This window comes from Ochotona princeps, chromosome 10 (assembly GCF_030435755.1).
Source record: "Ochotona princeps isolate mOchPri1 chromosome 10, mOchPri1.hap1, whole genome shotgun sequence".
Lineage (NCBI taxonomy): Eukaryota > Metazoa > Chordata > Mammalia > Lagomorpha > Ochotonidae > Ochotona > Ochotona princeps.
In genome coordinates, this window is record NC_080841.1 from 69,623,347 (window position 1) to 69,639,676 (window position 16,330).

At 45.4% G+C, this 16,330-nt stretch overlaps 1 protein-coding gene across 1 annotated transcript in view; it reads right to left on the minus strand.

The window, feature by feature from the left end:
* APBB1IP (amyloid beta precursor protein binding family B member 1 interacting protein) overlaps positions 1-15,092 on the minus strand; it is an 86,717-nt gene extending 71,625 nt beyond the window's left edge. Inside the window, exon 1 of the mRNA XM_004588531.2 lies at positions 14,697-15,092. The gene's annotated coding sequence lies outside the window, so the exon portion shown is untranslated. The remainder of the gene's footprint in view (positions 1-14,696) is intronic.
* Positions 15,093-16,330: the final 1,238 nt, after the last annotated feature.

A 16,330-nucleotide genomic window follows, 5' to 3' on the forward strand; every position in this document is an offset into this window, starting at 1 on the left:
AGCACCTTAGATCCCACAGCGATAAACACTGAAGCTGGCCAGGCCATGCCCATGGGGAACACGCAAGCAGAAGAGCTGAATTCATAAATTAGACAGAGTAAGAGATTAGCAACACATATGGCTCTCAGCAACCTTAATATACAATACAATTTTTGATTTTTCTTTTTTTAAAGGTTTATTTATTTTTATTGGAAAGGCAGGGATACAGAGAGGAGGAGAGACAGAGAGAAAGATCTTACATCCATTGATTCACTCCCCAACTGGCCACAATGGCTAGAACAGAGCCTATCCAAAGCCAAGAGCCAAGACCTTCTTCTGGGTCTCCATTGGGTCCCAAGGCTTTGGGCTGTCCTTGGCTTTCCTAGGTCACAGGCAGGGAACTGGATGGGAAGTGCAGAAGTTGGGATATGAACCAGTGCCTATATGGGATCCTAGCGTGTGTAAGATGAAGATTTAGCCACTGAGTTACCGCGTCAGGCCTGATTTTTGCCTTTTCATTTAAAAAGAGCTCTTGGAAGATCTTGGGGATGTCTAAGTCACCAGCATTGCTATTCATGCATTCTGGAGCTGTTATGACGTCAGATCAGTGTTACGTGAACACAAAAGCACTGTGACACCACTACAGTCGATCTGCTAACCAGGCAGTTACTAAATGACAATAGGCAGAAGCATATACAGCGTGGATATGCTAGAGAAAGGGATGATTCTCATCCCTGGCAAGACAGAGGTGCATGGCGGGAGATCTCAATATGCTATTTAGAGTAGAATACAATTGAAAACTTATGAATTGTTCATTTCTGAAATTCTCCATTTCACATTTTTAGACTGCAATTGACCTTGGGTGACTGAAACTGCAGAAAATGAAACTGGATCAGAAAGGACTATTGTAGGTTGTTTTTGTTCCTCAAACATAGCATTTATGCCAGCCCTTTCTCATGGTCTTCCACATTCAGATCTTAGTCTTTATTCCCATTTTCTAGTGGTAAAATGCAGGTCTACAGAAGTTCAAATTTGCATGAGGTCACACAGCCAGGGAATGATGGAGTTGGACTGGGCACCAGTCTGACCCAAGGCCAGGTTTACGATCCCCATACTATGCTGTTTTCTGAAAGAAAACACAGTGTGCAGCCTACATCAGGTGTTCAAGAAACATACTTGACTTCTGGGTGACCCTGGGCAAGGACTTTCACCTTTCTATTGGCTTGGTTTCCTCATCTGTCCGATGGTGATGGAGATATTTTTAATCTTTAGGGGTTTGTTTTTAGAGAAGGAATAAACACACTATTCTTTCTTACAATATATATTTGATGTGGCCAATAAAACCGTAAAATAGGTGATTATGTAGAAAAATTCCTGGGGTTGAAATGAGTCTTGGATAAATTTGAGGTCCCTTGGGAATTCATATGAACTCCCATATGTGTGGTCCAGAGAACATTCATTGGTGCAATTACAGGATACAGTCATCCTTTTTTTTAAAGATTTATTTATTTTTGTTACAAAGTTAGATATACAGAGAGGAGGAGAGACAGAGAGGAAGATCTTCCATCCGATGATTCACTCCCCAAGTGACCCCAACAGCCGGTGCTACGCTGAGCCGAAGCTGGCAACCAGGAACCTCTTCCTGGTCTCCCACACAGGTGCAGTGTCCCAAAGCTTTGGGCCGTCCTCGACTGCTTTCCCAGGCCACAAGCAGGGAGCTGGATGGGAAGTGGGGCTGCCTGGATTAGAACCGGCGCCCATATGGGATCCCGGGGCGTTCAAGGTGAGGACTTTAGTTGCTAGGCCACACCGCCAGGCCCAGGATGCAGTCGTCCTTAAAAATCAAACAGGTGGGGCTTGGCAGTGTGGCCTAGTGGCTAAGGTCCTCGCCTTGATCCCATATGGCTGCTGGTTCTAATCCTGGCAGCTCCACTTCTTCTCTATCTCTCCTCCTCTCAGTATATCTGACTTTGTAATAAAAATAAAATAAATAAAAAAAATCAAACAGGTTCCTCACCCCCACTCCTCCCTTTAAATTTTTTTTTTTTGCAGAGATGCTTAGTGTTATGACCCTCTAACATATTGACTTTGTTTACATAGACTATAAATATCAAATACGTACATGGAGTATAAATATAAAATCTTAATTAACTGAATTAAGCTATTCTCAATTCACAGACCATCCTGCCATCTTAAGACTTTAAAAGTTTGGAAAAATATAGCCAAGTTGACCTAATCCAAGATTTTTATTTTATAATTAAGAACATGGTGGGGGGAAGATAAACAACCTTGGATAGCTTCCATTAGTAATTCCTTATATGTTTGAAAAAAAGATAATTTACAAATATGCATAGCAGAATACAAAACAGAATAGAATCTGAATAGTGTGGGGCCAGCACTGTGGCATAGCAGCTAAAGCCACCACTGGTTTGAGTTTGAGACTTGGCTGCTCCAGCTTCAACTGAGCTCTCTGCTAGTGTACCTGAGAAAGCAGCAGAGGATGGTCCACATGTTTGGACCCCTGTCACTTACATGGGAGTCCTGGATTGTCAGGAATTCTTTGTGGTTCTGTGTGTTTAGGCTTAGGCAAGTGTGGTGCATGTGTGGGACCTCTCCTTGTCTTCTCAAGGTTGGGCATTCTTTTCTCACAGGGTTACCCCTAGCAACCACATTGAATGCATGGAAACACCCAAGCTCTGAGTGCTGAAAGTCTGAGAAAGGTGGTGATAAATGTATGAGGGACCTGCATTTTGGCCAGGATGTTAGGGTCGCCTTTGTAGTTGATTGAGTACTGATCTGGGGATATGGAGAAGGTGGACCACTTGCAACCCAACAGCCCCGAACCATTAGGATGAAAAATAAGGTCCTGTTAGTTGTGTTACTGTGTCGCTGTGATCTTTATTTTTCTGAATTTATAAGATTTCTGTAGAAATGCTCAATAAATGATAAGCCCTCAAGCGACTCAGGGTCTGTGTGCATTTGCTTGTTTCTCCAAAATATTGAGTTTTTTGATTCATTTGTTGTTGCTGCCAATTTCTTCAGTTTCTTTGCTGGCATATTTATCTCTTGCTGACAAGCGACACTGCTATGGCCTTTGTGGTCTCTTGGAGAGAGAACCACCTGACGGAAGATATCTCTCTCCGTAACTCTAAATTTCTTTTTTTTTTTTTTTTTAAAGATTTTATTATTATTGGAAAGCCAGATATACAGAGAGGAGGAGAGACAGAGAGGAAGATCCTCCATCCAATGATTCACTCCCCAAGTGAGCCGCAACGGGCCAGTACGCGCCGATCCGATGCCAGGGAACCTGGAACCTCCTCCAGGTCTCCCACGCGGGTGCAGGGTCCCAAAGCTTTGGGCCGTCCTCGACTGCTTCCCCAGGCCACAAGCAGGGAGCTGGATGGGAAGTGGAGCTTCCGGGATTAGAACCGGCGCCCATATGGGATCCCGGGGCACTCAAGGCGAGGACTTTAGCCACTAGGCCATGCCGCTGGGCCCATAACTCTAAATTTCAAGTTAAAAAAGGAGGGAGAGAAAGCAGTCGAGGATGACCCAAAGCTTTGGGACCCTGCACCCATGTGGGAGACCCGGAAGAGGTTTCAGGTTCCCGGCTTTGGATCGGCGCAGCACTGGCCATTACGCTCGCTTGGGGAGTGAATCATCAGACAGAAGATCTTCCTCTTTGTCTCTCTTCTCTGTATATCTGACTTTGCAATAAAAGTAAATAAATCTTAAAAAAAAAAAGGAGGGAGAGAGAGAGATCTTAAAAAAGCAAAATAATCTGAATAGTGGCTGATGTTGGCCACAGCTAAAGTTCTGAATTTTCAGTGGTAATATCCACCATATCTCTCAACTATATCTGAGCAATTCTTTAAGGAAAGTGGGCAGTTTCTTACTGAGGGCTTTGGCCCACTGATCTTAGGTCGTACCTGCAAAGCAAGCAACCTATGCCAAGCTTGGTTTCATTCCCTAAGGCTCCAAGTCAGCTCTCATTGCTTACCAGAAAGATGATTTAAGACCAATTACTTCCTTAGTGCCTTATGTTTTTCTTTTCTGGAGTGATGGTTGCACCCTCCCACATGGCATGCCGCTAACAGAGTAGATGTGACTCCACTACCCTATGAAACTCAAGTTGACACTCCTACCCAGGAATGCCAAATCATCCTGAACTTGTCTCTGCACAGGTCAGCACCCACCATGATGAATACCCCACGCTACATGTCACACACATGCACAAACCAAGGAGCTACTGCCTCTTCTCATCTCCTGTGCCTAAGATATATAAAAAGCCCAGTACTGGCTGTATACTCTGGGCAGCAATTTCCCTCACATGGTCACACTACCATATGGAAGTGGCCCCAGGCTGTCTTCTGCTGAAAGCAGTCTGTCAGACTTTCACTTGACTAATAAAACTCTGTCCCTATCTCTTTCTCTCCTCAATCGCCTTTGAGCTGAAAAGAAAGCACTCCGCACAGCTTGCATCTCATTGCTTCAACGCTGGCTCCCTTTAGTCAGAGCCTGGGGAAAACCTGAGCCCTCCAGTCAGCCTTCCGCATCTGCAGGCTGAATATACAGACAGTTTTTAAAGGGACTGGTGACATGCATAGCATGCTAAGCCTCCTCTTGTGGCACCAGTATCCCAGATGGGCACCGGTTTGTATCCTGGTTACTCCTCTTCCATCCCAGCTCCCTGCTTGTGGCCTGGAAAAGCAGTGGATGACAGTCCAAAGCCTTGGGATCATGCGCCCACGTGGGAGACTTTACAGGCTCCTGGCCTCAGAATGGTTCAGTTTCAACCATTGCGGCTATTTAGGGGAATGACCCAGTAGATAGAAACTTCTCTCTGTAACTCTGGCTTTCAAATAAAAAATTAAAATAAAACTTAAAAATATTTTTATAAACTGTGCTTGCATTGAACGTGTTTTAAAGCATACAGGGTAGTAAGCATTTATATTGTGTCAGGTGTTAGAAGTCATCTAGAGATATTCAGAGTGTGGGTGGAGATACGCAAATACCATGTTACTCTGTTTGAGGGGTTTGAGTATTCTCAGATATTGATGGGAAACTATACCATTAATTTCTTTTTTGCTTTAATTTTTTTATTTGAAAGAGTTATGGAGGTAGAGAGAGAGAACGCACTTCTACCTGTTTGTTCACTCTCCAAATGATCACAACAGTCATGGCAGGATCAGACTGAAGCCAGGAACTTCTTCTGGGTCTTCAAAATGGGTGCAGGGGCCCAAGAACTCAGGTCATCTTCTGCTGCTTTTCCCAGGTGTGTTAGCATGGAGCTGATCAGAAGTGGAGTAGCCAGGTCTCGAATCAGTGCCTATATGGGATGCCAGCATCTCAGGTGGCAGCTTTCCCCTTACACCACAGTGCGGGCTCTTGCACTATTGCTTTCCATGGATGCAGCAGAGTGTCCCACAGTCAGAAATTGACAAAAATGACCAAACAAGCTAAAAGCAAAGGGAAAGCATAGTGATACCACTGTGTTTTCTTCCCTTCTCCTGTGATCCAGGGAAGGTGCTGACCGCCCAGTTGCATTTAATCTGCAATGTTATGTTTCCTTGAAGGGTGATGTCTTTCTGTTTTGTTTTGTTCCAATTATTTAAAATAAAATATTTCAATATTCTTTGAGCATTTACTGAATGCCAGTCATTATCCTAAGTGCTGTGCATGCATGGTTTTATTTAATGACTAAATATTAATCAGACATCATCTAATGTCTCCATTTGAGATACCTTAAAGTTGTCCAGAGATTAATAAAATGCTTTCTTTCTAAAAAAAATACTGACTTGTTTACTTGACAGGAAAAGATGAGAGAGAAAGGGAGAGGGAGAGGGAACGGAGAGAGAGAGAGAGAGAGAGAGAGAGAGAGAGAGAGAGAGAGAGAGAGAGAGAGAGAGAGAGAAACATTCTCCATTTGCTGAGTCACACCTCCGATGCCTGTAACTGGTAAGAAGAGGCCTAAGCTGAGAGCAGAGAACTCAATTGTGGTCTCCCATGTAGGTGGTAAGGATTCAACTCCTTGAGCTATCACTGTTGCCTGCTGGGGTCTGTAGCAGCAGGAAGCTCGAGTCAAGAGCTGTAAGCCTGATATTGAAACCAGGCACTCCCTCCATGAGGAGCTTAAGCATTTTACCCAGTGTCTTAACCTGAGGTTAAGCACCTGCTCCAGGAAATTCCATCTTTTCTTTCTCATTCATTTTTAAGGCTATAAATGATTTTTATTTCTCCTTTTCTGACTGCTACTGGTGCCATTTAAAAGTAGACATTGCCAATTTTCAAGCACCCTAGAGTGAATCCTGATAAGAAAACTAAACAACTGTATTGACAGTAGAGAATCCCACTTGTAGGAATGTTTTCTTATCTAGAACCTTGCCATGAATAGCAACCAAGGTGATCTTTCATGGACACAAACGCCAATATATCTTTTCTGGGATTTACACACACAAAAAACAGATCCTACCTCACAGGGTAGACATCAATGTGCTTATTATAGTGTCTGGTGCACATTAAGTATCAGCCTTGGTCATCTTAATCTCCTTTCTCGCCCCCTCCTCTGCCTCCTCCACCTCTTCCTTTTTATTCCTTGCCACATCCACCACCACTGTGAAAACACACACACACACACACACACACACACGTTCTCCCACATCCACAGCTGGGTGGCTGCTTCTGTCTGTTGGATTGCTGTACAGGGACACCATTTTTGTATAGGCCAAGCCCATGTGCAAGAACCGAAGCCTCTGGTTAGGACCCCACTCAGTGCAAATTGAGGACTGAATCTTCCAGCCTTTCTGAGCTGGGAAGGATCCCCTTTGGTTTTTTGCTGAGCCACCTCTCACTGTGCACTCCAGATCTTACTCTGATTGCTGTCCCCTGAAAGGCAGGCACATTTCCAAGGCTGAGAACTCCTACCCTGGCAAGTCACTGTTGAGAGAGGGTTGTGTTCTCAAAACACTTGCCAGTGGAAGCAAATTAAGAACACGAAGGGCCAACGACCACGGTTGCCAAGGGCAACAGACCACATGTGGCCGGATGTGGGTTTAAGACACGCATGTTTTGCCATTGATTTCCAGTTCCTCCCAAACCTCCCCCATTGCTTTTAGAATCCAGACAATATAGGCTGTGTGGAGGTGGGGAGAACAGACAGGATAGAGATAGGTTGTGTAGTTTTCTTGCTCAAGAGTTAACAGAATGTTCTGGGTGTGGGAGTGAAAGTGCATTCAACCAGAAGCTAAGGAAACACCCAGGTAATAGAAAACATTGTTGTTCCTTAAGTTCCCTTGACAATCCAGCTAATCTCCTCTGTTCAGCCACAGCCAACATCCATCAGCCGCAACCACATTTATCTCAAGCTGCTCTGTTCCATTGAGCAACCACAGCCACCTGCAGCTGTTCAGCACCTGAACTGGGGCTGGTCTCAGTTGAGATCTGCCAGGAGTATAAAGCCACAGAGGATTGGGGGGACTTGAAGAAGAAAACAGTCGTAGCTCATTTATAACTTTATTATGACTTGCATCTGTAACCTAATTTCAAAGAATAGCCATTCAGCGATTATGCGTAGCTACCTCATGGAATAAAATTCAGGATGAAAGTTAACATTGCCTGTTGCTTCTTCCTATTGCTAACATGGCTTCTAGAGCATGTCCAAGTTTCCCAGGGTGGAGTGGCTTGCAGTGCATATCTGTTGGGCAGCAGCGGCCTAGGGTGCTGCAGTTGTGTTATGACCAATGACTCTGCCTTTGACTCAAAGCGGACTGTGTGTCATCTGAATATTAGTCAACAGGGGCTAAATCAGAATCACCTTGTTTCCTTTCCCACTGCACTCCACATTGTAGCCAAGCTGCCAATACATCTGGAGACTGAGGCAGCCTTCTTCCCTGCAGGCCCTTGGAAATGTGTTTGTTCTTCAAGGACCCTCTGCTCACTTCCATACAAAGCCTCTTCTGTGACCACTCTCTTGTCTGTATCATTTCTATGCCCATCACTGCATAGGATGCACTCCAAGCGCCTCCCACCAGAATGGCAGCTTCTTAAAAAAAGAAGAAGAAGGAAAGATTTATTTGTTTGAAATGCAGAGTTGCAGAGGGAGAGCAAGAGAGTTAGAGATCTTCCATCTGCTGGTTCACTCTCTCAATGGCCTCAATGGCTGAAGCAGGGCTAGGTTGAAGCCAGGAGCCCCATTCAGGTCTCCACAGGGGTACAGGGGCATCTTCTGTTGCTTTTCCAGGCAACAGAAGGAAGGAAGTTGGATCAGAAGTGGAGCAGCTGGGACTTGAACTGGGGTCTAAATGCTTGTACCCATGTGGGAGACGGGGATGAAACTCTTGACTCCTGGCCTTGGTCTGACTTAGCCCTGGCCATTGTTGCCATCTGGAGAGTGAACCAGTGGATGCAAAATCTTTCTCTCTCCTGCTCTGTCTTTCCTTCAGTCTCCATAACTCCGTCTTTCAAATAAATAAATAAATAAATATATCCTTAAGAATGATTTTCATGGAGATAGAATATTACTAATTAATTGACTATTTTAGTTATGTGATATAGATCAAAGATTTTAAAAGAATGGTTAAAGAATGGTTGTTCAGAAATTTCCCACTGCTCAAACTGTGTGATCTCAGGCAAATTTGTTAAGCTCTCTAAGCTACCATTTCTAATTTGCAAAATGAGAATTATATCAATGCCTTCCCAAGTATCCTTCTCACCAACCTTGGCCTTATAAAGAAGAAACACACTGTTGTTACCAACAGAAATTTCCTATTTAAATTCCTGACCAATCCTTGTTTATTTAGTTTGACTTATTTAAAAGGCAGAGGGACACAGAAACAGACCTCCTGTTGGCTGAGTCACTCTCCAAATGTGTGTGGCAGCCAGTGGCAAATCAGGCCAATGCCAGGAGCCAGAGCTGGAAGCTCCATCTGGGTCTCCCATGGGGGTGGCTTGGCCACAACTACCTGGGTCATCCTCACTACCTCCCAGGATGTGCATTAGCAAGAACCTAGAATCAGAAGCAGAGACAGACCTCCAAGCCCAGCACGCTGATGTCAGACGTGTGCATCCCAAATGGCATCTGGAAAACTGCACCAGGTGCCTGACCCCCAACTTGAACTTGTGATCCTATGATCTCCAGCATCCTGACCTTGATGCTGATAATCATTTCAAACTCCCAGCTGACTTCAGGCAAAAACCTTTGGAGTCATCCTTGGCTCTTCTTCCTCTCTCTCTTCCAGGAGTCCTATAGGCTGTAGCTTCTTACGGTTCCTGCATTCTGTCTTTGCTACTTGTAGCTGATTCTCAGGCAGTCAGAGGAAGCTCCTTTTTGCAAATGAAAGTCAGGTCACGTGACTCCTCAGAAGCCTACAGCTGTGTGTCAGTCTTACCATCAAAGCCAAAGTCTTTACCAAGGCCAGTATGACCCTCTGTGACCTGCAGACTTCTGGCCCTCTTCCGTATGACTCTCACTCTTGCTCTGAGCAATGTCAGCTTTCTGCTTGCCCGTCCAGTACCCAATGTAGGCCACCCTCCAACTCCCCCCACCACCTGCAGCCCTGGCTGTTGCCTCTGTTTGCAACTCTATTTTTCCTGTGAGCCTCCTGGCCAAGCCACTGTCTCCTTCAACCCTTTGCTTATGCCTTTTCCTCTCAATGAGGCCATGCCTGAGTAGGTGGTTTCATGCTGTGACCTCGCCTGGCCCAATTTAAAATTTTTATTTGTTTGAGAGGCAGAGAGACCGAAACACACACACACACACACACACACACACACACACACACACTTACAGAGAGAATAAGCAAGAGTGAAAGAGGTATTGGCCAGGCTTAGATTGAGATGCTACTATTTCTGCACTCTGTCTTGTGCCCATCAAATTAAAGCAGAACACTCTGAGAGCATTTTTAAACAGAACACTCTGAGAGCATTTTTAGAATCAGTGGGGGTTATAACTCCAATTTTTTCACACCAACGTACTCTAACACCATCCTTGGCAAATATGTGTATGTGTTTCCTGCATGCTCTAAAATCACTAGCATATTCCGAACAACAATTACCTCTAGACGGGAGACTGTCACTGGCAGAAGGCCAAGAGATGCACTAGCATTTTCTATTTCTTCAATTGGGCAATAGGCTTAGGCAATAGGTCTCCAAACATTGGATCCTAAGACACTATGATCTGGAGTATTTCAGATAAGGGATAGCCCACCTCTAACACAAGCTACACAAATATTAAAGTAATTATTTACTATTACCATGTTGTAACCAACCAGGTGTTATATGTGTGTGTGTGTCTAATTTTATTAATACATAGTGCATCATCTTTCACATGCCTGAAATATTTTCTACAAAAAAAGAAGAGAAAAATGAATCTAATCACACACCACTTGTTTTAATATCACTTCCCATCTCTCTCCAGTTTGGTAGGCTGCAGCTGTTGGATTTATATCTGCCAGCTGCAGCCTATGGAAACATAACTGCTTTGTGATTTAGTGTTTACTCCCCTTCCCCACCTGCAAGCACATCCCTCAAGAGTCTGTGTGATGAAACACCAAACCAAAAGGACACAAAGCAGAAACAGGAAATGACATGAGACTTATGGCTTTGCTAATGTATCCAACCTCACAGGCCAGCAGGAAGGATTCGAATGAGGATAAAAACAAATGCATCTGATTGCTGACAAAGCAGACTAATTTTAAAAAATTCTCAGATATAGGGAATAACTTCAAAATCAATGATACCTTGTGTTCCTACTTGTAACAAGGATTGGTGTTACGTTACGACCTCACTGAAGCAAGACCCCACATTTCTTCACCAGGGAAGCCCTAACCCCTGGCACAGCAGCACACACTTCAAATGCCAGCTCTGCCTGTCAGCCCCACGTGAGTTTGTTCTCTCAGTGTTTTTATCCCCTCATTGTTAGAGGAGATAGTCATGGTAGTGTAAATTCAGAATGTGAGATGAGTACAGGATTTCCTCTGGAAGCGGAGTGAGCATCCCTCGCTTGCAAAGCTGAAATCTGAAATGCTTCCAAAATCTGAAATGTGTGGAGCATGACATGACACCACAGGCAGAAAACCAAACATGGCCTCATGTGACTGACAGGCCTCAGGCAAAATGCAGGTCCGCAACACAGTTTAGTCACTGCTCCCAAGGGAGCAAAAAGACCCTCCCCGCACCTTCTATTCTGATATACAAGTTTTGTCCCATGCACAAAACTTATTTTGAAATTGTGTAAAATCACTTTCAGTTGGGGGTGGTGCTGTGGTATAGTACGTTAAGCTTCAGCCTTTGATGCAGGCATCACATATGGGAGCGGGTTCAAGTCAGCTCCAGTTCTGATCTAGCTCCCTGTTTACGGCCTGGGAAAGCAGCACAAGATGGCCCAAGCCTTTGAGCCACTGCACACATGTGGGGGACCTACAAGAAGCTCCTGGGCTCTTGGCTTCAGACCGGTTCAGCTCTGACCATTGCAGTCATTTGGGGAGTGAATCAGCAGATGGAAGATCGCTTTCTCACTCTTTCTCTCACACATCCTCTCCTCTCTGTAATTCCGTCTTTCAGATACAATTAATATTTCAAAAAATTACATTCAATCTACATTATCTATATATGTATAGTGTGTATTAAGATTTGTGTATGTGTAGGGGGGGCAGTGCCATAGCCTAGTGGCTAAAGTCCTTGCCTTGCACAGCAGGGATCCCGTAAGGTCGCCAGTTCTAATCCCAGCAGCCCCACTTCCCACCCAGCTCCCTGCTTGTGGCCTGGGGAAGCAGTTGAGGACGGCCCAAAGCCTTGGGACCCTGCACCCATGTGGGAGACCTGGAGGAGGTTCCTGGCTCCTGGCCTTGGATCAGCGCAGCACCGGCCATTGCGGCCACTTGGGAAGTGAATCATCGGACTGAAGATCTTCCTCTCTGTCTCTCCTCTTCTCTGTATATATATCTGACTTTGCAATAAAAAATAAGTAAATCTTAAAAATAAAAAGATGTGTGTGTATGTATACATAAGGTGTGTAAGAAGCATAAGTGAACTCCATGTTTAGACTAGGAACCATTGCCAAGACATCTCATCACATCTATGCTGATATCTTAAAATCCCAAACACTATGATCCTAAGTATTTCACATAAGGGATACCCCATCTGTCACACAAGCTACACAAATATTAATTATTATTTACTATTACCACATGGTCACAAATGAGGAATAGGTGTTGACACAAAAGAGAAAATCATTTTTATCACAATTCATAAGGATGTACATTCATGGGCAAGGCTCAGGAAAGTGCTTGGTGATGGAGACATGAATTCATGCTTCAGAGTACGTACTGAGAAGGTGCAGTGCCTTGGAGCAATGTCCTGTGTCTTTCTATTTGGGCCTTGTGCTTGAATTCAAGGAGGCCAACTGGTGGTCAGGGCATGGCAATATTTTGTTAGCACCTCTGAGGAGTGGAAACATATATCCAAACACTACTTGCATCTTAATTATGGTGCCACACTGTGGCTGGGCCATGGGACATGGTGGTTTGTGCCCTCTGTCTGGTTCCTAGCAGGTGTCCTCAGTTCCTGCCCTGACCTAATGTCTATGCAATCGAGTCTTTCACACCAATCATTGGTGCTGTTATTCTTTCTTCTCAAGGGACATCTCTTACTTTTCCAAATACTTAACAGTGCTCCCTACAAGTCCTGCTTCTTATTTGATAAGTATAAATGTAGTATGTAAGAATATCATTCTACAACCAATTTAGATTTAACCCCTACACTTAACATTTTTAGGTTATTTTTTTCTTGGGTGACAGATATTAGACTAACAAAACACACACATACATTTTTATACTGAAAAGATCAGTTAGGTTAAGAAGAACTGTTCTGAGAACTTCTTAGATCATTCAGCTGCTGTAAATAAACTCCCTGTATCTTACACAGTTGCAAAGATCGCTATTTGCTAGATGATGGAAGGCAAACTATGTTATAGGATTTATGGACCAACTGAAAATTCCTAACCACATTAGGTAGCTAAAATAGAATTGAAGAAAATCAGAAGTAAATTAAATAAGACCCTTTGAAAGGAAGGTGGCTTCAAGAAAAGTCAAAGTGCCACACCAGATACAGGTATTTGTGACAATGAACTCTACAAACACACACTAATCCTAGCAAGAATATGGAAATACGTATAAGTGAAAACAATAGGGGAAATTGGTAAAGGATTACATCACAGAGTTAATGGACCTACTAAGTGAAGATTTAAGGTGACCAGGCCACAAAGAAATCTGCATCACAAAGTCCTGTGTTTGAGAAACACAGTGATTGAGAAACTTTGAAATATGAGGATATTTTAAGAAATTCACACAGAAAGGATTTAAAGAAAGGATAGAATGAAGGTCACCAAGAAACTAGGCATGGATTTCACTTTTTTTTTTTTTACATCCAAACCATTCTTTTAATTCCATTTCCCAGCAACTTTTTCAAGTATATAATGTTGATCTGTCAACACCCATTTCCCTTACAGTGGAAATTTACCATCTTTTATGGAGGCCAAAAGTGGGCTCTGCTTTAGAAAGAACTTCTCAGAAACTAAAAACCTCCCAAGTGTGGGTATTCCGGAAGTCAGCAGAATCTTTTGTGACTGGCTTCTCACAAGAAGTTATGTGAAGTTCAGAGAGGATAAAACGTCAGCCATCCAAGTCATTCCTGTCTGAAGTTGAGCAGCAGCCCCACGCCTCGCAAAGCCCAGAGCAGATTCCCCCACATTAGAATGTCAGCACATCTGTACAGCAGTGTCCAGGGACGGAGACGGCCGTCCAGGTCTGTGACCTTGGTCTCAGTGGCAGCAGGACCAGATCCTCTGCAGCCCCAGAGGCATCCTAGTTTCTCTGAGACCGAAAGTTACCGCCTAGAGTTTATTCAAAATGAGAAGGTTCCCTTTTTTTGAAATTTCCATGTGGAGACCCCAATTTGTAGCCCTGCTTTGGTTTAAACCACGCTAGGTTTCAGCCAGCTAATCTGCCTGGATAGGATGCGAGGTGGCTTTCTCATGGATACTAACTAACTAAATAAATAAAAATCAAAAAGCAACCATCTTCTCAGAAAGCAAGTATGAGGCACCGCATGGGGCAAGGTCACTCCAGACAGAGATGCCAGACCAAATCACCAAACGTGAACCCGCGATCCAAATGCATCCTTCTTGGTATTTTAAAACGCCAAGGACAATCCTTTGGAGGAGAGAAGTTTGTTCTTTAAAAATCAGACAACTGTTTGAAAGTGGCCAAGGCAAGACATTCTCTGAGACGCGTGGGACTGACCGAGTATACATACACTGAGTGAACTCGTATTTGCACCTGATTCCCCTTCCCACCCTTTGTACTCGGGGCACAACCCCCTAACCTGCCCCAGGGCCCTCTGGACCCAGTGGGGCTGTTGGGGTCCTGGACACCTGCGGCATTCACGCCAGTTCCCCTGTGGGCCTTTGCAGCAACTTCCTGGGTAGAAACATCTTGTGCAAGCCGAGGAGCTGGCCTTCCCCAGCCTGGACCCCCTCCAGAGCGAGCCTGGTCAAGCCAGACAGTGCACGAACGCCCTTGTCCCCCACCCCCGGGTCCCACCCCACCCCAGGGGACACCTGTGTCCCTCCTGTGCCTTGCCAGGGAAGGGAGCGCGCATTCTCAGGGCCTGTGACTCTCCCTACCGTCCTGTGACGGCCCGAGCCCTTGGGTGCAGCTTACACTGACGGCCGGGGCGGGCGACACAGGCTGGACCGTTGACTTGGTGTTCCGCGCTTCTGCACCCGGGGCTGGAGGTCCGCGGTCTTCCTAGCGAAGGGAGTGGTGTTGTCCTTCTCTTCCCACGCAGCGGGCAGATGGGTGGCGCCGGCCGCCTTGCACCCCAAGCAAGTGAGGAGTGAGTGTCCGGGTGGAGACGCAGACGCAGACGCGGACAGAAGTGGAAGTGGAGGGCTCGTCGAGGTGGGGGCCCCTGAGGTCCACTCAGGCGGGACGCGCGTTCACTCCTCGCTTTCCCGCGCCACCTACTGCCTGCTTTGCCTTACAAGCGCCTAGCGCTCTCAGGGGGCGCTCCCACCCCGGGCCAATCCACCTGTCTTCCTGGTATTTTAGAAACGGACAGGAGGCCGGAAGTTTCGATAATCAGCACGGTGGTAGCTTTTTTTTTTTTTTTTTTTTTGCGACGGGCTTCCGAGGTTGTTTACTTCAGCCGTTTCTGGGCTTCCTCTTTTCTGGTCGGTTGTGCAAGCCTTCCTGCTTGCCAGGCGGCCGGCATGCGGCGGGGCGCAGGCACTTGCGGGTGACAGGGTGTACGGAAAGGAGGCCTGATGTGGCCGCAGTGGTCTGACACGCTCGGTGGGTGGGTGGCGCATTTGGCCGGTTTTTCCACCCTCAGTTTGACACCCCGGATAACTCAAGCACAGAACAGGGGCGCTGAGGCCGACGATGTCCCCCACGGTTGGGATAGCAATGGAAGGACTGGGAAATGGCCTGTGATTGCTGTGAGCTGTAGATTCCAGGGAGAAAAAAGTGGCTGGAGGTGGCTGAAGTTGCATAAGTTAGGAACCATTCCCATGCAACAGTCAGTGCAGCCAAATGAAGCCTTGGTTGTACACTTGTCTACTCAAAGGCATGGGGGCAAGCTGGTGGACACGTTAAGGACACAGGTTCAATTCATGCACGAGCTAAGTGATCTCAGAAAGTTTGGCCATTTATCCACGGAGAAACTATTAAGTACCAGCTATTTTTTAAAAAGAGGTGTTTATTTTTTATTGGAAAGGCAGATTTACAGAGAGCAAAAGATATACCAAGAAAGGTCTTCCACCTGCTAATTCACTCCCCAAGTGGCTGCAAGGGCCAGAGCAGAGCCGATCCGCAGCCAGGAGCCAGGAGCTTTTTTCAGGTTTCACACACGGGTACAGGGTTCCATCCTCCACTGCTTACCCAGGCCACAAGCAGGGAAAGGGAAGTGGAGCAAGTAGGATATGAACTGGCACTCATATGGGATCCCGGTGTAAGCAAGGTGAGAACTTTAGCAACTAGGCTACCGCATGGGGCCCAAGCACCAGCTCTTGTAAGAACAAGGAAAACAGCAGTGCAGAGAACAAGAATCCTACCTTCTCATTATAGGGACAGAAAAAGAGACAACAAATAAATTATTGCTTAGCATGCGAAGGAAAGGTGTTTTGGGCATTTTCTGGGCAATTCAAATGTGATGGAGAAGGAGCAAAGTGGTGGGGAAAGTGTGGCTATGTCAATTACGGTCAATGAGTAAGAACTAGAATGTGGGGTTTAAGTCAGCCCCATAGGCTGCGAGATGTTTAAACTGTGTTGGGTTTTTGAAGGAGGCTGTTTTC